Source organism: Drosophila ananassae (assembly GCF_017639315.1).
Source record: "Drosophila ananassae strain 14024-0371.13 chromosome 4 unlocalized genomic scaffold, ASM1763931v2 tig00000061, whole genome shotgun sequence".
Lineage (NCBI taxonomy): Eukaryota > Metazoa > Arthropoda > Insecta > Diptera > Drosophilidae > Drosophila > Drosophila ananassae.
In genome coordinates, this window is record NW_025319038.1 from 5,346,648 (window position 1) to 5,365,290 (window position 18,643).

The 18,643-nt window shown below is 37.2% G+C and overlaps 1 protein-coding gene across 7 annotated transcripts in view; it reads left to right on the plus strand.

Annotated features, from left to right (window-relative positions):
• The window catches only part of LOC6501769 (calcium-dependent secretion activator), a 338,872-nt gene that overhangs the window by 162,868 nt on the left and 157,361 nt on the right, over window positions 1–18,643 (plus strand). The gene's annotated exons all lie outside the window — the stretch shown is intronic.

Genomic DNA, 18,643 nt, shown 5'->3' on the forward strand with positions numbered 1-18,643 from the left:
ACGAATCAGCAAGGGTAGACAATACCAACACACCAAAGAAATATTCAGTAGGCATCCTCTTAGACGGGTCCCAGGACATGCAGAAACCTGTTGGTCTCTGAATTAGTGTGTTGCATTCCTCTCTCGAGGGGATGGAGACATTGTAGCATTGTTTGCTTTGACATCTGTGTTAAGCTTTCCGTCCATATTCCATAATCCATATTCCAGACTCATTGCGCTACCGCTACACCCAATCCGTTTTAATTTGCCCATGATGAAATTACCCTTAGCTTGTCCATCATTCAGTTGGCATGGTTAAAAGAACCTTCGGTTTTGAGAAAGGCAATGATCACGTATTCCTTGTTGTTCCTTGCGTAAATGCGGGCTTGCCTTTTACTTGCCGTATAAGCTTTGGCAAGCCTATACTCCGACGCCTCCAATCCAAGAATTTCGTCTTCTTTGATCAAGAGTTCATAGATGAGGGCTACATCATCTCCACTCTCCACCCTCTTACTGTGGTGGAGGTTGACCTGCAGCAATGCCAGTGAGATCCATCAGATGTCACAGTAACTTCCGTTTCCACATCTATAGCATTGCTAGGATTGTCGGCCATACACCAGCCCTCGGCTTACTGGTGGCGGAGGGGTTTGTATGGACCCAATAGGGGTCCTCTGCTTTTTATAATTGCCTGCATATAGCGTACTGCTCAATTACTATTCCTTTTCAATGCTCCCTGGAAATAAGAGGTTCTCTGTCAAAAACTCCAAGGATGGTCCTACCCTTCGCTACTTTCGATCCGTGGACCGGCTGTGGTTGCTTCTTTGGGGCGCTCCATTTTCCGTCAACCTCTACCTCTTCGCACTCTCTGTGGTCTCCTTATGGAAGGTGCTTTCGGCCTTTGGACTTTTTTTTTTTTGCTAGTTGGGAGTTTGGCAGGATTTCGCTTATCATATTATTTCGGCCTGGTCCTTGGAGAATTTGGCCGGCGAATTTCCTGTTCCTGGGAGTGTTCTTCTCCCCGCCCGATTTCTATGCGCTAGCGCCCATGCAAATATACCGTACCGGTAACTGTTTTCCTGTTGTCGCACTACAAGGGTTGTAGACAGTTATGGCACACGATTGCTCTCATATTGGAATCCCTGTCACCGTTGGCTGCCAGCCAGTTGGTACCGGAATATTTAATCTTAATTGGTTAAATAAATTAAATGATGAATTGACATTGACGAAATTATTGAAGAAATAATAAGAAGCAATAAAACAATCAAAAAAATGCTTAACAAAAATGTTTAAAGGCTTTTATAAGCAAATTTGTTGGGCTTTTTAGATAATTTTTCACATTGAAAACAATTTTTATAAATCAAAAGTTGGAAACACTGAGAGGCTGTGACATAAGAATGTATCCAATGGCTACTATCCATGCAGACCTCTAATATGTACGTATAATTCTACATATATATGTATATGTACTTATGTTCTTACTTACAAAAGGACATAAATAAAACTATTCAAGTGTTTCATCCCAATATTGATGTTTAAGACCCTTTACACTTCCTATAAAACGTATTTTATTTTTTAATTTTCATCCTTTTAGTAATGATGTGTTTTTTAAGTAATTCCACATTAACTCCACATTTTTTATCTTAACCTTTTTTTCTATTTGCATCTAAAATAAATGTTGTTACACTCGGTACTCTGATTGGTTATTAGATAAATGCATATAAATTCATAAATAAGTATTGAACATTAGTCCGCAAATCAAGAAACCTGCGTGTTTTACGTAATCATTTTTTAATTTTATCATATTTAAAACCATTTTATCATGTATAGGATTTTATATATCTAGCCATGCTGCTAAAATTTTGTTAAAAGAATATTCATTTTGAACGAATACCAGTTTTTTCAACACACATAAAAATTATAATTTACAAAAAAAATTTTTTTTTTCATTTGTTTTGATGTGATGTTTGTGATTTAGGTTCAGGTCAAATACGGAAACAGTAAGGTCGTGGCTACAATCGAGTTTTGCCGAATACGAACCAATTTCCATTTCAAAGTATATATTGCAAATTTGGAATGAATTTGACCAATCCGTAAAAAAATTTTAGTGTCAGACCTATATCGTATACAATTTTGTAGATGGCATCAGTTGACCAAAAATAACATCAGTGAAATTCGCACCCTCTAAACATTCACCTTCAACAAGCACCTTCAAAAACATTTATAGGGTCGCGCCATCCAGAGTGGGCCTCTTCGTTATTTTTTTATTATTGAGAATTTCAGTTATGGCATTTCCGATCAATCAGTTATATGGCAGCTATAGGATTTAGTCGACTGATCCCGGCCAACTTAAAAACTGCCTGCAAGAAAAAGAAGGATGTGTGCAAAGTTTCAACTCGATAGCTCTAAAACTGAGAGACTAGTTTGCGTAGAAACAGACAGACGGATATAACTGATTGATCGGAAATGCTACAACTTGGTTGTTTTTCAAGTAAGAAGGATAGGACTTTCCACACATGTTATATTTAACCAAAATATCTTATGTGCAAAATTTCATAAGGATCGGCCGACTATATCATATAGCTGCCATATAACTGAACGATCGGAATTGGCATAACTTTGGTGTTTTTTAAGCTAGAATGATGGGACTTTCTACGGATTCCATTTTGGGCAATCGAATCAGATCTGCCAAATTTCATAAGGATCGGCCAACAGGGTACAATTGGCCGCCATATAAATAGCCGCCATATAAATGAACGATCAGAACCTTAACTGCAAGGGTATATCAACTTCGGCTCCGCCTGAAGTTAGCTTTCCTGTTTTGTTTTTTATAAAAATTGTTTTTATTTTGTATATATATTTTTTTAATTATTTAAAAAGGACACATAATATATAGAATATTAAAGTAACCCTCCTCTGGATAGGCAATTCACACAGTTATCAATACTTCAAATGTAAGGATAAACCGCAAAACTCTTTTTACTCCATAGATTTTGACATTAAAGAAAGTATGTTTCGATAGCTTCAGTAGTTCTAAAGTTATACATATTTTTAATTAACAACGGTTTTGGAATTTGGAACGTAAGTAAAAATTTTTGTTAAAAATGTTCCCAGTTCAATTAAAAATCCAAAGGTGTTTTGTAATTGTGAGAAACCAAATTTTTCAAATAAATAAACAGATGAGAGGCAGATCCTAATGAGAGTTTCCCAGTCTAATAATTTAAAAAAAAATCGACTCGTATTCAAGAGAAAAAAACTCCAATGTTCCCAATGATAGCTCCAATTTAAAGAAAATTTTAAATATCTTTTTATTTACCCCAAAGTTCTCCAAAATTAAAAACCTTTTTAAAAAATTTTAGTACGATTGAATATATTTTTTATTTAAAAACTAATATTAAATAATATTTCCGATTTGGGTTCATTTTTTTTGTAGTTATAAATTAAGTATTGGTAATATTTTAATTTTGGGGGTGATAGAGGGCGTGGTAAAATGTTGACACAAACTGGATATGATTGGGTATCATGGAGTCTAAGTGTCGAATCGGATAGCTCTATCCCAAAAATCCGAGCGTTCAAAAACTCTGCAAGTCAATATGGGAATCAAAATAAAAGATATATAAATCCTCTAAAATTTTCTCCGCCCACATTTCAATTTTATTTATTCAAATAAAATAAAAGTTGAAAGGACTTATTCCATATATTCAAGTTTATTGCACACACACATACGTGCACAAGCTCAAAAAAGAAATTCCCTATCAAATATACACATCCATGTATTTACAACAGCAAGCTTTACAGGTGGCTACACAAAATTGGTAGCTCCAATTACTCCACTCGAATAGGACTATATTTTGAGTTAACGAATATTTGCCAGATATGTCAAAAGTTGCGTTATCTCAAAGTTGCTCCACGAGCAACCTAAATAAGATCAAATGAGACAATTAAAAAACAAGAAAGGAAAGCTAACTTCGGGCGGAGCCGAAGTTTATATACCCTTGCAGTTGAGTGGCATATCGAATTATTTTGCCCAAAGAGGAACCCCCATTGAAACTCCCATCCTTTTAACTTGAAAAACAACGAAGTTATAGCATTTCCGATTAATCAGTTATATGGCAGCTATAGGATATAGTCGGCCGATCCTTATGAAATTCGACAAATCAGATTGTTTTTACCCTCTAACTTAAGGGGGCAAGATGGTTTCAGAGGCTGAAAAATAGCAGATTTTTGCGATTTTTTTTTTTATGTCTGAGTAAATATATTAATTCAATTTTTTTACACGATTAATGGCTATATTTGGAGAGTATCTAGGAATTTTTATTTTTAAGAAATAATTATAATTTATCCCGTGACGGGCAGTCGGCCGGAGTCGCTTCCAAAAATTGGTCTCTTGCGGTGCGTAAAGTCTGGCCTTACAGTGTTATCGGAAATAAAAAAATTGAATTGATTTACTTAAAATATTAGTTTCTTGTGCGGATGAACGAAACCATTTTGAAAAATACGCGATTTTGAATTTTTGGCGCGGTTGTAAAGTCGGAGGTACCATTTTTACATAAAAATCCGCCCATTATTGCCCGTAAAAATGGTAAAAAAAAAATTTAAAAAAAAAATCGTTCGTTCATCCGCAAGTATTTATTGTATTAAAGATGTGTGCAAAATTTTATTTAGATCCGAGCATTACTTTTTGAGTTACGTTACGCACCGACTTGAAAAAGTTGTTTTGAGAAAAACGCGTCTAAAGTTTTAAAAGCAATGGAAAGTATATGGAGAGAAAGAAACTAGAAAATCGGTATCTCAGCAAGTTTTAGTCCGATCGACATGAAACATTCACAGGATATTCCTAAGATAATGTTCTATTATATAAAAAATTTCTGAAAAAAAAATTTTTTTGAAGCCTCAAACCATCCTGCCCCCTTAAAAAACACCAAAGTTATGGCATTTCCGATCAATCAGTTATATGGCAGCTATAGAATATAGTCCACCGATCCCTGCCGTTCCGACTTATATACTGCCTGCAAGGAAAAAAAGGATGTGTGCAAAGTTTCAACTCGATAGCTCTAAAACTGAGAGACTAGTTTGCGTAGAAACAGACAGACGGACAGACGGTCAATCGGACAGACGGACAGACGGACATGCTTATATCGACTCAGGAGGTGATCCTGATCAAGAATATATACACTTTATAGGGTCGGAGATGTCTATAAAGTATATATACTGCCTTGGACACTTTTGACCAAAATTATAATACCCTCTGCAAGGGTATAAAAATGTTTTTTATGTTTTTGAAATGTTTTTGAAATGCTTCACTGCGTTGCACACTTTTGACCAAAATTATTATACCCTCTGCAAGGGTATAAAAATGTTTTTTTCTGAAAAAAAAAAGTTATTTTCAGTGTATTTTTTTTGTCTCCTATTAAGACGTTTGGTCATAAAGAAAGTGAATATAAATTTTAAAAACCTTTTCAACTGTGTAAAGCAGTTTTTATAAATAATTCACAAGCGTTCGACTGAACGTTATAATTCGCTATTTTTTTACCAAGAGAACTTAAGCCTAGCTTATCTATTGCGGCGAAGCGGGGCGAATTCACGGGAGAGCGCAAGTGAGCTTTTCTTGCGCTCCCGCTCCGCCCTAAGCTAACTTATACAAGACTTCAATACAATTCAAAACTTCAACAAAATCTTCTACATTAATTCTACACCGGCCCCGTTGAAGGCCTTCATCAGGCTTCAACCACTGGCAACCTCGCCAGATTGTGGGCTGCTCTCCTGAAGAGCGCTCCTGCACTAGTCCTGACGTCGGGGACCCTGACCCTTCCGTCCGCGCCGGCGTGAGTCTCGACGACCCTGGCGGTGATCCACTTTTGGGGCGACTGGTTGTCCTCGGCGAGCAGGACCAGATCGCCCTTCCTGGCGTCCTCCTGCTCCCGCTGCCACTTTGACCGCGCCCAAGACGTACTCCCGGGACCATCGCTGCCAAAACGTTTGCTTGATTGACAAGACAAGTCGCCATCGCCGCAAGCACGTTAGACCCTGCTGGTCCGGGGTCCGCGGTGCTGATGGGGCGATGAGCGGCCCGCCTGTCAACAGGTGCCCGGAAGTCAACGCCTCGCCGTCGCTTGGGTCCTGACTGAGGGCGCCCAGGGGCCTCAAGTTCAGGACGGCCCCAACTCCAACGAGGACGGTCTGCAGCTCCTCTGCTGTCAACTTCGCGCTGCCCACCGCTCGTAGGAGTAGGTGCTTTGCAGACTTCACACCTGCCTCCCATAGTCCGCCCATGTGCGGAGCCCGCGGCGGTATAAATGCAAATACGCATCCTTTTTTTGATGCGTATTGTCGCAGTTCATCCGGCTCGTCCTCGATTCGCTGCCGCAGTGCCTCGAAGTGGCGACTCGCTCCGACGAACCTTTGAAATGCCAATAAGAAGGAACCAGTTGATAAGTCAGATACTACTTCTAAATGAACTGCCTTGGACGCAAAACAAACAAAAATGGCAATGTAAGACTTGTAGGGTGGTCTACCACGAATTTTCAACGTCGTTTCAATAGGTCCACAGAAATCCACGCCACATATGGAGAATGGGCGGAGAGCACGAACTCGATCTAAGGGTAAATCTCCCATGATTTGAGTCATCAGATGAGGCTTGCATTTAAAACAGCATATGCATGACCGCACTATCTGACTGCAGACTTCCTGCGCGTTTACTATCCAAACGCGCTGTCGCATGAGACTCACCAGTGCTCGTGGACCCACATGAAAATTCGACTCGTGCAAGTATCGGAGATAACTCTGAAAAAATTGAGAGCGCTTCGTCAACAATACTGGAAACTTGGCATCGTACGAAATAGGAGCATTAGCTAGTCGCCCCCCGACCCGCAACAACGAAAAGGCAAGCCCAGCCTGAGAAGCTTCATGGACAAATGGATTTAGGTACACTATCAAAAGGAAGGTACACTATCAAAAGGCACTACTGAGAGGAAAATCCTTCTATCACTTCCAATAAATATGAAGTGGAGACCATTGCGGTTAATCCGACCGCATTCTTTTTTACTTCCATCTGTAACACCTCTGGTGGCGGATCAAACTGGAGACTCGTGGGCACTTACCTTCCGGCTCCGTTAAAAACGATGGACCTGTAAACCAGATTGATTCCACCGTCTTCTTTACGTCTCCACCTCTTGACACAATACCTGCCGGTTTCTGTTTAGTTGGTACATGCCGCCACGTGCTATCCTCTGACCACTCTTGAATCTCAGCAACTCTATTTGATACGAACGTTGACAACGATGATGGATGAGAACGTATCCAATGAAGACAAACTTCTGAATCTGACCAATATATACTGCGTTCGATCGGTACTGTTATAAGAGGCTTGATTTTACGGCAGAGGTCTGCGAGAAGGTACATAACTCAAGACGGGGGAGCGTCTTTGTCTTGAGCGGCGCTACTTTGGACTTTGCAGTCAACAACGAGACTTTAAAACCTTCTGCAGATTCGCAACGAATATAGACGCAGGCTCCATAGGCTCTCATCAATGCGTCAGAAAAGGCATGAATTTGAATTGGTGACTTCGGCTCACTCATCACAAATCTCGGTATTGAGATATCTTCTAACTGTGACAAGGCGAGCTGAATTTTGTTCCACACTGATTCCAAATGCAGTGGAATCGACTCATCCCAATCTATCTTTCCTTTAATAAGGATTGGGCTTAATAAGCCAAGGGGGTCGAATAGCTTTGATGTCACCGAAAGAATGTTCCGCTTAGTCGCCCTTTGACCCATGACTGACTTATCAATTTCAAATTTAAACATGTCAACTTTGGGAACCCAAGCGATTCCCAATGCCTTAGTCAGCTCTGAGTCCGAAAGGATGGCGAGTTTGAAAACCACTTACTCAATTCAAACCCAGCGTTTTGAAGAACCTGAGCTACTTCAGACTTAATTGTCTTTAGCTCCTCCACGCAACCAGCACCTGTTAACATTTCGTCGACGTAAAAGTCAGACCCAATAACTTTAGCAGCTCGAGGGAATAGCAGCTCGCGGATTCACTCAACCTCTTTAAACACCTTATGGCCAGGAATGGGGCTGGTGCAGTGCCATAAGTAACGGTGTTGAGCTTGCACAATTTCAAAGACTCAGACGGGTCTTTTCTCCACACTATTAACTGATATCGTCGATCTGTTTCATTTACCATCACTTGACGATGTCAGCTACCAGAGCGAATTTGTTTAGCCGAAATCTAAGAAGAGTTGAGTAAAGCTCTTCCTGAATTGTTGGAGCCACCATCAACAACTCATTTAAACACATCTGTGTGGATGTCTTGCAGGACGCATCAAAAAACGACTCGTAGTTTGGTAGTTGTACTTTGAGGCCGTAAGACACACTGGTGGGGAATAACGCAGTGTGGAGAAGCAAGAACGTCATTGCTTGCAGGGGACATATGGATTAGGGATTCTTATTCTTCCATAAATTCCAAATACATTTTCTTTAAGTTCGGATCTCGAGATAATCTTCTCTCGAGCGACAGAAATCGGCGTTTGGCTATCTCGAATGAGTTGCCCAAAACGCTTGGATCCGACTTAAATGGAAGTTTAACTTCAAATCGACCTGAAGGCAGTATTCTTGTAGTCTTCAACATCTTTTTAGAAGATGGAACTTCTTCCAACGACCAGAATTTTTTCAAGTTTTTGTCTATTGACTCTAATATTTCTTCTTGGCAATTCAGGCTAGAGACCGGCTGTTGAGGAGTTGAGGAATTTGCCAGATATTTTCCCGATACTGTCCATGCCCAATGGGATGGTCGGACCTTGCTTTATTTGGCCAACGGACAACATTTCGAAAAATGACTCAGCTTCAATTAGCATATCTATCCGCTGAGGTTTGTAAAAATATGGGTCTGCTAATGGCAAGTTCTTTGGTAGGGTCCAATCTTTCACGTTCACTGACTAGTCAGGGTGATCGAACGGAAACTCGCTACCATTGACTCTCGACTTCACCACGGTGTGTATCTTTTTCTTTACTTTTGAATTAGTTTGACCAATTCCAAGCAAGTTGATGCACGATTCCTCCCTACGGATCTGTAAGCGTTCAGCAAGATCTTTTGTAATAAAATTCATTTGTGACCCTGAGTCAAGTAATGCTCGGGCCAATATGTGCTCACCATTTTTTGTTCGAACGCTTACGATCGACGTTGCTAACAAAACCCTTTCTACAGACGACGCTTGCAAAGCATGTGAAGTAGAAGGGCCATAACTCGTTAACGCTGGAGGAGGATTTTGTGTGGGTGGTGGTAACGCTAAGTTATTTTCAGTCACTGTGAATCGGTGCGGAAGTTTATGGTGCGATCTAGCACAGATTTGACACCTGGTCGACTTCGCTACCGTGTGACCTTTTCGCAGACAATTCAAACATAGGGAGGCTGACTTAACAAACTGAAACCTTTGCATTACAGCAATGCGAGCGAACGGACTGCACTGGGCCAAAAAATGGTTGTTAGCGTTACAATAACTGCAAGATGGTTTGGCGTTGGTAGAAGAACAAGCCAACGAAGTTCTATTCAGTTGCTTGCTGAACCCAGTTTTTTCTTGTTGCGATAAAGGCTTCACCAGAGAGGCAAGAAATTAAATGATTAAATTTCTCAATAACAGGAATGTTCACATCTTTGTGTACCAAGGTCTCGAAAAGACTTATAAAATCTTTGAACTCCGAATAATTTTCACTGAATTTTGTTAATGCTAAACTGGAAAGTCTAGCCCGAGTTGGGGCTGCAGAAATTGCAGTAGCTGGGCGGGAGTCCTCAGCTGCATTGAAGGCATTACATATGGACATAATCCTTGCCTTGGTTGTGATTGTTAATTCTTCCAATTCGGCTCCAAATTCATCCATTTCGTCTAACTGCTCGATCTGGTCTTGCAACTCATTTGCTTTGGAAATTGTCTCATCTGAAACCTGAAGCCTATATTCTAGCTCGGTCTTTTCGAGAGGAAGTGATCCAGCTTCCAAACGTTCCTCTAACCAGCGAATGCTTTTTACTTTAATATTTAATCTTCTTTTTAAATCATGAAGGGTCGTGGAATTAATTTTGGGTTTATTAATCTCCATTCTACAATTATTTATTTTCTAAAAAGAAGCGAATTCGTTGCAATTTAAATATTTAAAAATTATTTAAAATGTAATAAATAAATACAATTTTAATATGTATATAAAATTAAATAAATTTTAATTTTAATTTCGGTACAATTTAAAATTTTTATTTTAAAGTAATTCTGTGGATTGTAATTTTTTATTTTCCTTTTAATAAAACAAAAATGATTAATTTTCAACCAACGAAAACAATAATTAATTAATTAATTGATAGTCGAATAAAATATAGTCGAGGCACTGAGTATTTATATATTTGTTGGCCAGTGATACCGAAAACAATATACCGAACCAAATTGTAGGGTATCGCGTCACTTGGCGTTCCGTTGAACAAAAGACGCCAAAATTGCATATACGTGCATACATACAGCAGCGGAAAACGGAGGGAGGCAAAAACGATAAGTTCCCCGCTGCATCTATTTGTATGTACCAATTACACAGTGTAACAGTGATTCTGAACTTTTGAAGTGACATAGTAGGAATTGTTCATTGGGTCGAGTATATCACAAAACCATTTTTGAAATATTTCTAACACCCTCAAAATCTTGATTTATGGTTAAAAAACCGTTTTTCGGGACTTGTTTGCGCTTAAAAATTCCTGAACGCGTTTTTTTCAACCGATTTCAAAATTTTTGGTGTTTTTTAATAGTGAAATGTTGTAGCTTTTGAAAAAAAAATATATCTTCGATTTTGTTAAACAAAAAGAACAAAATTTTTACATCTGAAACTGAAGTTTTCGACTTTTGTTCGTGTTTTTCGGATTTTGATGCCAGTTTTTCGGTACAACTTACAAAAATTCTGTCATTTTTGCCACATATCAATGTTGTCTTATTAATTCTGAATAAAATGAGACAAATTTCATCAAAAAATAATGAAAATTGGTGAAGTTATAACGCTTTTCCCAAATAAAGTCAATTCAACCTAGCGAGCGCTCCGGAGTAACAATGTGTATAAGAATAAGAGTATATTGCTTTCTTCTGACAAAAATTCTGACATTTATGCCACATATTAATATTGTCTCATTAATACTGAATAAAACGAGACAAATTTCATTAAAAAATAATACAAATTGTTGAAGTTATAACTCTTTTCCCAAAAAAAGTCAATAAAACCATGGGAGCACTATAAGAAGAAGAGCATATTCCTGTTTTATACACACAGGTACTCCGGAGCGCACGCAAGGTTGAATTGACTTTTTTTGGGAAAAGCGTTATAACTTTACCAATTTTCATTATTTTTTGATGAAATTTGTCTCATTTTATTAAGAATTAATGAGACAATATTAATATGTGGCATAAATGTCAGAATTTTTGTCAGAAGAAAGCAATATACTCTTATTCTTATACACATTGTTACTCCGGAGCGCTCGCTAGGTTGAATTGACTTTATTTGGGAAAAGCGTTATAACTTCACCAATTTTCATTATTTTTTGATGAAATTTGTCTCATTTTATTCAGAATTAATAAGACAACATTGATATGTGGCAAAAATGACAGAATTTTTGTAAGTTGTACCGAAAAACTGGCATCAAAATCCGAAAAACACGAACAAAAGTCGAAAACTTCAGTTTCAGATGTAAAAATGTTGTTCTTTTTGTTTAACAAAATCGAAGATATATTTTTTTTTCAAAAGCTACAACATTTCACTATTAAAAAACACCAAAAATTTTGAAATCGGTTGAAAAAAACGCGTTCAGGAATTTTTAAGCGCAAACAAGTCCCGAAAAACGGTTTTTTAACCATAAATCAAGATTTTGAGGGTGTTAGAAATATTTTAAAAATGGTTTTGTGATATACTCGACCCAATGAACAATTTCTACTATGTCACTTCAAAAGTTCATTCACTTTTGTCATTTTTGTAACACTGTGTTATTTATGCACAAATATATAAAATAATTTTTTGCCTGCACTTTATCTATTTTATTGGCAAATATTTACAATATCGAAAACCCCAGTTCGGATTTTTGATCCTTTAATCCTGCGGCTACTTCCCTAGGACAGTTGATGGAGGTGCACGACTTGGGGATGACGATGACTCCCAGTTGATAAAAATTTGATTCCCGACGCGAACTTTAAATTGTTTTTTGTTTATCGTTTTTAATTTCCTTTTTTTTAAATGTATTCTTTGTGCCACTGTCACTTGTTGCTTTATTTATAAATTACAGTAAACCAAGTCCACCCGGGGGCGCCAAAATGTTTACTGAGATTAGTTTACCTCACATTTTCGAAAAAACTAAAGGTGACTTTTTACTATAATTTTAAACGACCACGAAAAATAATTCACAAGCGTTCGACTCAACGTTATAATTCGCTATATTTTTACCAAGAGAACTTAAGCCTAGCTTATCTATTGCGGCGAAGCGGGGCGAATTCACGGGAGAGCTCAAGTGAGCTTTTCTGGCGCTACCGCTCCGCCCTAAGCTAACTTATACTAGACTTCAATATGTCGGGAAATGGTGGTCGTTTTTCTCAGCCATTTTCTATTTCACCAAGCGCAGCGAGTCGCAACGATATTCTCTTATGTCCGTTCACTTCGGATGGCTGTTCCATCATTGCGCCACGCTCAGCAGGGCTTTACTCTCCTTCCCTACCGCGCTCATTTTTAAAAATAGGCCCTCTCTCTTCATTCTCTCTTCATTTGCAATGCTCTTTTATTTCGTCTTAGACTATACACTTAACTTATAATCAATCAGTAAATAATACATTAAATTAAATCTAACTGATCTCCGACGAATACAATTCAAAACTTCAACAAAATCTTCTACATTAATTCTACAAAGATGAAGAACAAAAGTTTCTCATATTTTATAAAAAAAAACATCTAAAATTTTTTCAGGTTTGCTAAGAATCAAATAGTGCAAACAGACAAACAGAGGCTGACTGCCTTTATTTGGAAAGAGCTGTAAAAATCTCTTTCTCTCAAAATAGAAAAATAAATATTTTTTTATATAACTTCTGAACGAAATTTCGGATGGGGTCGGATGAGGTACCAATCGACGCGTCTTTAGGAGTAGAATGCGAATAAATATTATATTTGGGGACTAAAATGTCTCCACCAGCCCAAATTTAGTGATTCAAATTTGTTTTAATTTCACCCCAATTTCTCCCAAACAATAACTTTGGATTGGTATATAATTTATTCAAATCGGATGCATACAGAACATTTTTCTTCGGCTATATATAGAGTCTTCTCACGCACGCCAACGCATATAGTTCGTCACCTCGTGGACTGCCGTCCACAGTGATAACTGCTATATAACTGATTGTTCGAACATGGCAACTTAGGTGATTTTAAAATTAGATTTTTGGGACTTTCTCTTAAGGTTCGGCCGACTCTATCCTTTAGCGCTCATATAACTAATTGATCGGAATTGGCATATTTTTTGTTTTTAAGCTAGGAACTGTGGGATGGGACTTTCTACCAATTCCATTTTGGGCAACCTGTTCCGATCTGCCAAATTTTTTAAGAATCGGCCAACTATATCGTTTAGTTTTCATGTAACTGAACGATCGGAAATGGTACAACCTTGCTATTTTTAAAGATGCTTGGAAAATTGATTTGATGGTGACATTCTCATAAGGATCGGACAACTAATTACGATCCGATGTATATATAATAATACAAGCTGCTGCCTAACTGCAAGAGTACAAACGCCCGCAGTTATCTTTCCTTTCTTGTTTTTATTGTATAATTCGCGTCAAAATTAGGAAACAGATCGGAATTTTCTTTTACAACGAAAATATCTAATGCTGTGTCTATTAAAAATTTTTGAATTGAGATAATGTGGTAAACGGATTTTTCTATCAACACAGAGTTCCTGATTATCTCCTAAATCTATATAAGCATGTCCGTCTGTCCGTCTGTCTGCTGTTTCTAAGCAAACTAGTCTTCTAGTTTTAAAGCTATTCAATTGAAACATTGTACACAGAAGGGTGCAAAGGGGTTAGTCAGTTTAAGCCGCACTTTAAGCCGCCACTTCGTCAGCCATTGTGGTGCATTTACTTTCTATTGTATTCAAATCTGACTTTTAATCTTTATCGGCTTTTTCTGGCAACTCAATTAGTTCAAATCGGCTGGTAGCATTACGTTCTTTCAATCTTCTTTCTTCTATTTCTGAATTTGAGGTGTTGCTTTACTTTTGTTTTTCTATATTTGGAGATATATATGTGTTATCGTCTATTTTTATAGTAAGTTGAATGTTTAACAACGTTGGTATATCAATATATAGATCGAATTTGTTTTTGAGTGTTATCAAATTTTCTGTGTGTTTAATTATAACATCTTAAACATAAGACCAATGTTCGCGACCTAATCTTTCTTTATTTGTGTATATTAATGTTCATGTTTCATTAAAACACTCTCCTAATATTAATGCATGTTTGTAGACAATGGTTGTTTAGATACGTCTGTTTTTTGATACGAATTAAATGCCTTATCGAAGTTTTTATACCCTTGCAGAGGGTATTATAATTTTGGTCAAAAGTGTGCACCGCAGTGAAGGAGACATCTCCGACCCTATAAAGTATATATATTCTTGATCAGGATCACCGTCTGTCTGTCTGTCTGTCTGTCTGTCTGTCGGTTTCTACGCAAACTAATCTCTCAGTTTTGGAGCTATCGAGTTAAAAATTTGCACACATCCATTTTTTCTTTGCAGGTAGTATATAAGTCGGAACGGCCGGGATCGGTCGACTATATCCTATAGCTGCCATATAACTGATTGATCGGAAATGCCATAACTTTGGTGTTTTTTAAGTTAGAGGATTGAGACTTTCCACACATTATATTTGTATACGTTATATATATATATATTTATTATATATTATTTATATATTTATATATATTATATATATATTTATTACGTTATATTTGACCAAAATATCTTATGTATAAAATTTCATAAGGATCGGCCGACTATATCGGAATTGGACTAACTTTAGTGTTTTTTAAGTTAGAAAGATGGGACTTGGTACAGATTACTCTTTGGGCAAAATAATTCAATATGCCAAATTTCATAAGGATCGGCCGACTATATACGATCCGCTATATATCTAATAATATAAGATGCGTGGCGCCACCTAGCGGACTGCGACTCAACTGCAAGGGTATATCAACTTCGGCTCCGCCTGAAGTTAGCTTTCCTTTCTTGTTTTTTTTTATTTTTTTTTTATTTTATACGGATTAGTTTCTGTTCCATACTGCCACAAAAATTATAAATTTCCAGCTTATATCTATAAAGGGATTTTCATATATATATCTCTATTCTGCCTGGCTTAGCTGGCAGAGACGTCGCTAACTGCGCCGTCGCTACTGTATACTCTACATTTATATTGTTAGAATATGCTAGTGCATTTACGTGTGTGGAAGTTGAGAAGTACCATGCATACAATTCGCTATCGCGCATGCCAGTCATGACGACTAAACACTTTATGGTTCCCATTTAATTTTTGGGTGGTCAAGTTGCTTCACATTCAAAATAACTACAGTAATATATATACATACTAGCTGACCCGGCAGACTTCGTAATGCCAGCTGTTGTTTTTATACCCTTGCAGAGGGTATTATAATTTTGGTCAAAAGTATGCAACGCAGTGAAGGAGACATCTCCGACCGTAAAAAGTATATATATTCTTGATCAGGATCACCTCCTGAGTCGATATAAGCATGTCCGTCTGTCCGTCTGTCTGTCTGTCCGTCTGTCTGTCGGTTTCTACGCAAACTAGTCTCTCAGTTTTAGAGCTATCGAGTTGAAACTTTGCACACATCCTTTTTTCCTTGCAGGTAGTATATAAGTCGGAACGGCCGGGATCGGTCAACTATATCCTCTAGCTGCCATGTAACTGATTGACCGGAAATGCCATAACTTTGGTGTTTTTTAAGTTAGAGACTTTCCACACATGTTATATTTGACCAAAATATCTTGTGTACAAAATTTCATAAGGATTGGCCGACTATATCCTATAGCTGTCATAGAACGATCGAAATTGGCATAACTTTGGTGTTTTTTAAGTTAGAAAGATTGAACTTGGTACAAATTCTATTTTGGACAAAATAATTTGATTTGCCAATTTTCGTAAGGATCGGCTATCCGCTATATATCTTATAATATAAGATCATATAAAAAAACCTCTTGGCATGGTACCGGTGACGAACCTGCATGCGAAACCCAAAATATCTGATAATTATTTTAGTGACGAAAATATGCTATATAGGTGTACAAAATGGCATATAAAAAATATTCTTGTTCGGCACGTGACTGATTTTTTGTTTGTTTTTCTTGCACGTGCCGAACAAGAATATTTTTTATATGCCATTTTGTACACCTATATGGCATAGTTTCGTCACTAAAATTTATATCAGATATTTTGGGTTTCGCATGCAGGTTCGTCACCGGTACTTTACCTCGTCAAGAGGTTTTTTTATATGATATTAGTTGTTTTTTTTGTATATATTGATCTTAAATTATTTAAAACAGAACGCATAATATATATAATATATATATATGGAAGAAATCTCTGGACTGGCGATTCACACAGTTAGCAATACTTTAATTGTAAGGATAAACATCAAAACTCTTTTTTTTTTAACTCTAAAGATTTTGACATTCAAGAAGGTGGAATAATTAAAAACCTTTCCAAAGACGTAAAGAATTTTTCGATAGCTTCAGTGGCTCTGAAGTTATACGTATTTTTAATTTACAAAGGTTTTGGAATTTGGTTAGTTTAAAAATTTTAATTAAAAACTAGCAGTACCCTGCCACGTTTCGCTGTGGCATATTGTTGTTGCACGCATAAAAAATAAGTCAAACAAAAAAGAATAATTTTCAAATTAATTAAATTCTGTAATACTTGTGGGTATACAATATTCTGCAGTATACAATATTCTAGCAGTACCCTGCCACGTTTCGCTGTGGCATATTGTTGTTGCACGCATAAAAAATAAGTCAAACAAAAAAGAATAATTTTCAAATTAATTAAATTCTGTAATACTTGTGGGTATACAATATTCTTTGTTTCTCCTCCTTAATCATTCATTATTATTTCTGTATTTTAGTACATAGGTTGCTCTTCACTTAAGCACCTTGTGATACACGACATTTTTTGTTTTATTATCAGGCGCAAAAACAAACAACGCAGATGGTCTTCCGACCCGTGAACATGCCACGTATAATTGACCATGGGAAAAACATGAATGTTCTAGATTTAAACCACAAACTTTTAAGGATTGGCCTTGTGATTTGTTGATTGTCATGGCAAATGCAAGACGTATCGGAAATTGAAGTCTTTTAAATTCAAACGGCATATCGGTTGGGATCATCGGGATCCTCGGAATGAGAACTTCCTCACCTTTGAATTTTCCTATCATTATCGTAGCGTAAATTACATTGTTCATCAATTTACTAACCACCAAACGCGTACCGTTGCACAGTTTTGGTTGGTTTATTGTTTCGAAGCATGATTACTACGGAGCCAACCTTTAGGCGTAAATTGTGCGGTGGTAAGCCAGGCACGTCCAAAGAGTTTAAAAATTCAATTGGATAGTTGGTGGCTTCATCTTCATTTGTGACGCAGTCAATAGATTTGAATGAATGCATTGTTCCAATGATCTTATTTTGAATTATGTAGTTCAGGTCATCTACATCTTTATTCTTAGCCGCTAAAATTGCTCGCTCACTCAACCATTCATTATTTTTGTAGTTAGAAATAATATTTGGAAATACATTGTTTATAAGTTCGTCTTTTGATGAGACAAAATTACAGAAATTATTTGGAAATGATATTAAACCGCTCGATTCTATCTACAAAATAAAAACCAGATTCTTTAACTACATTCTATGTAAGTACAAAAATAAATACCTTAAATGTCGGATTAAAACCTCCTTCTTCGATAATGTCTGCCCCAAATGACGTCATTTGGAAACAACTATTGTATTTTCGAGTATTTGCAAGAAAGTGGCGTGATTCTTGTGTTTCGCCGCAAAGCAATGAATACAATGGCTCTTGTGGCGGAGTCAACACTGGCAATTTCACTTTACCATTAACGCAGCATAATCCAGGCGTTTCTCCGGAAAACTTTAATGCACCACAATACTCGCAAACAACGTCCATTTGCCCAATGCAAACGCTAGGATGCAAGCTGTAATCATTGCTGCAATCGTATCGAAACGCAGCTCGATTCAAATCAGCTAAATATCTGCGTCGCAAATTGAAATCTATTTGAGAAGCACGAAGTCGAGCCATACTATTGCGGCGCTGTTCACGTGCAATTTCTCGTTCTTCTTCAGTCCTTTCATATGCAATATTTTGTATTCTTCTTGCATTACGGCTTTGTCGGGAAAGATTCGACCGTCTTGGTCGCGGCATTATTAATTAAACTTCACTTCACTTCAATCCACTTGTTAATTATTTATTTAATAGAAATAGTTTTAATATTGATTTCAGCGCAACACAATCTTTTTGGTTCGTTGTTAAATTTGAGAGCCTGACTATGAATTTGACTTCGTTTGTAACTGACATTTTGACATTTGACATTTT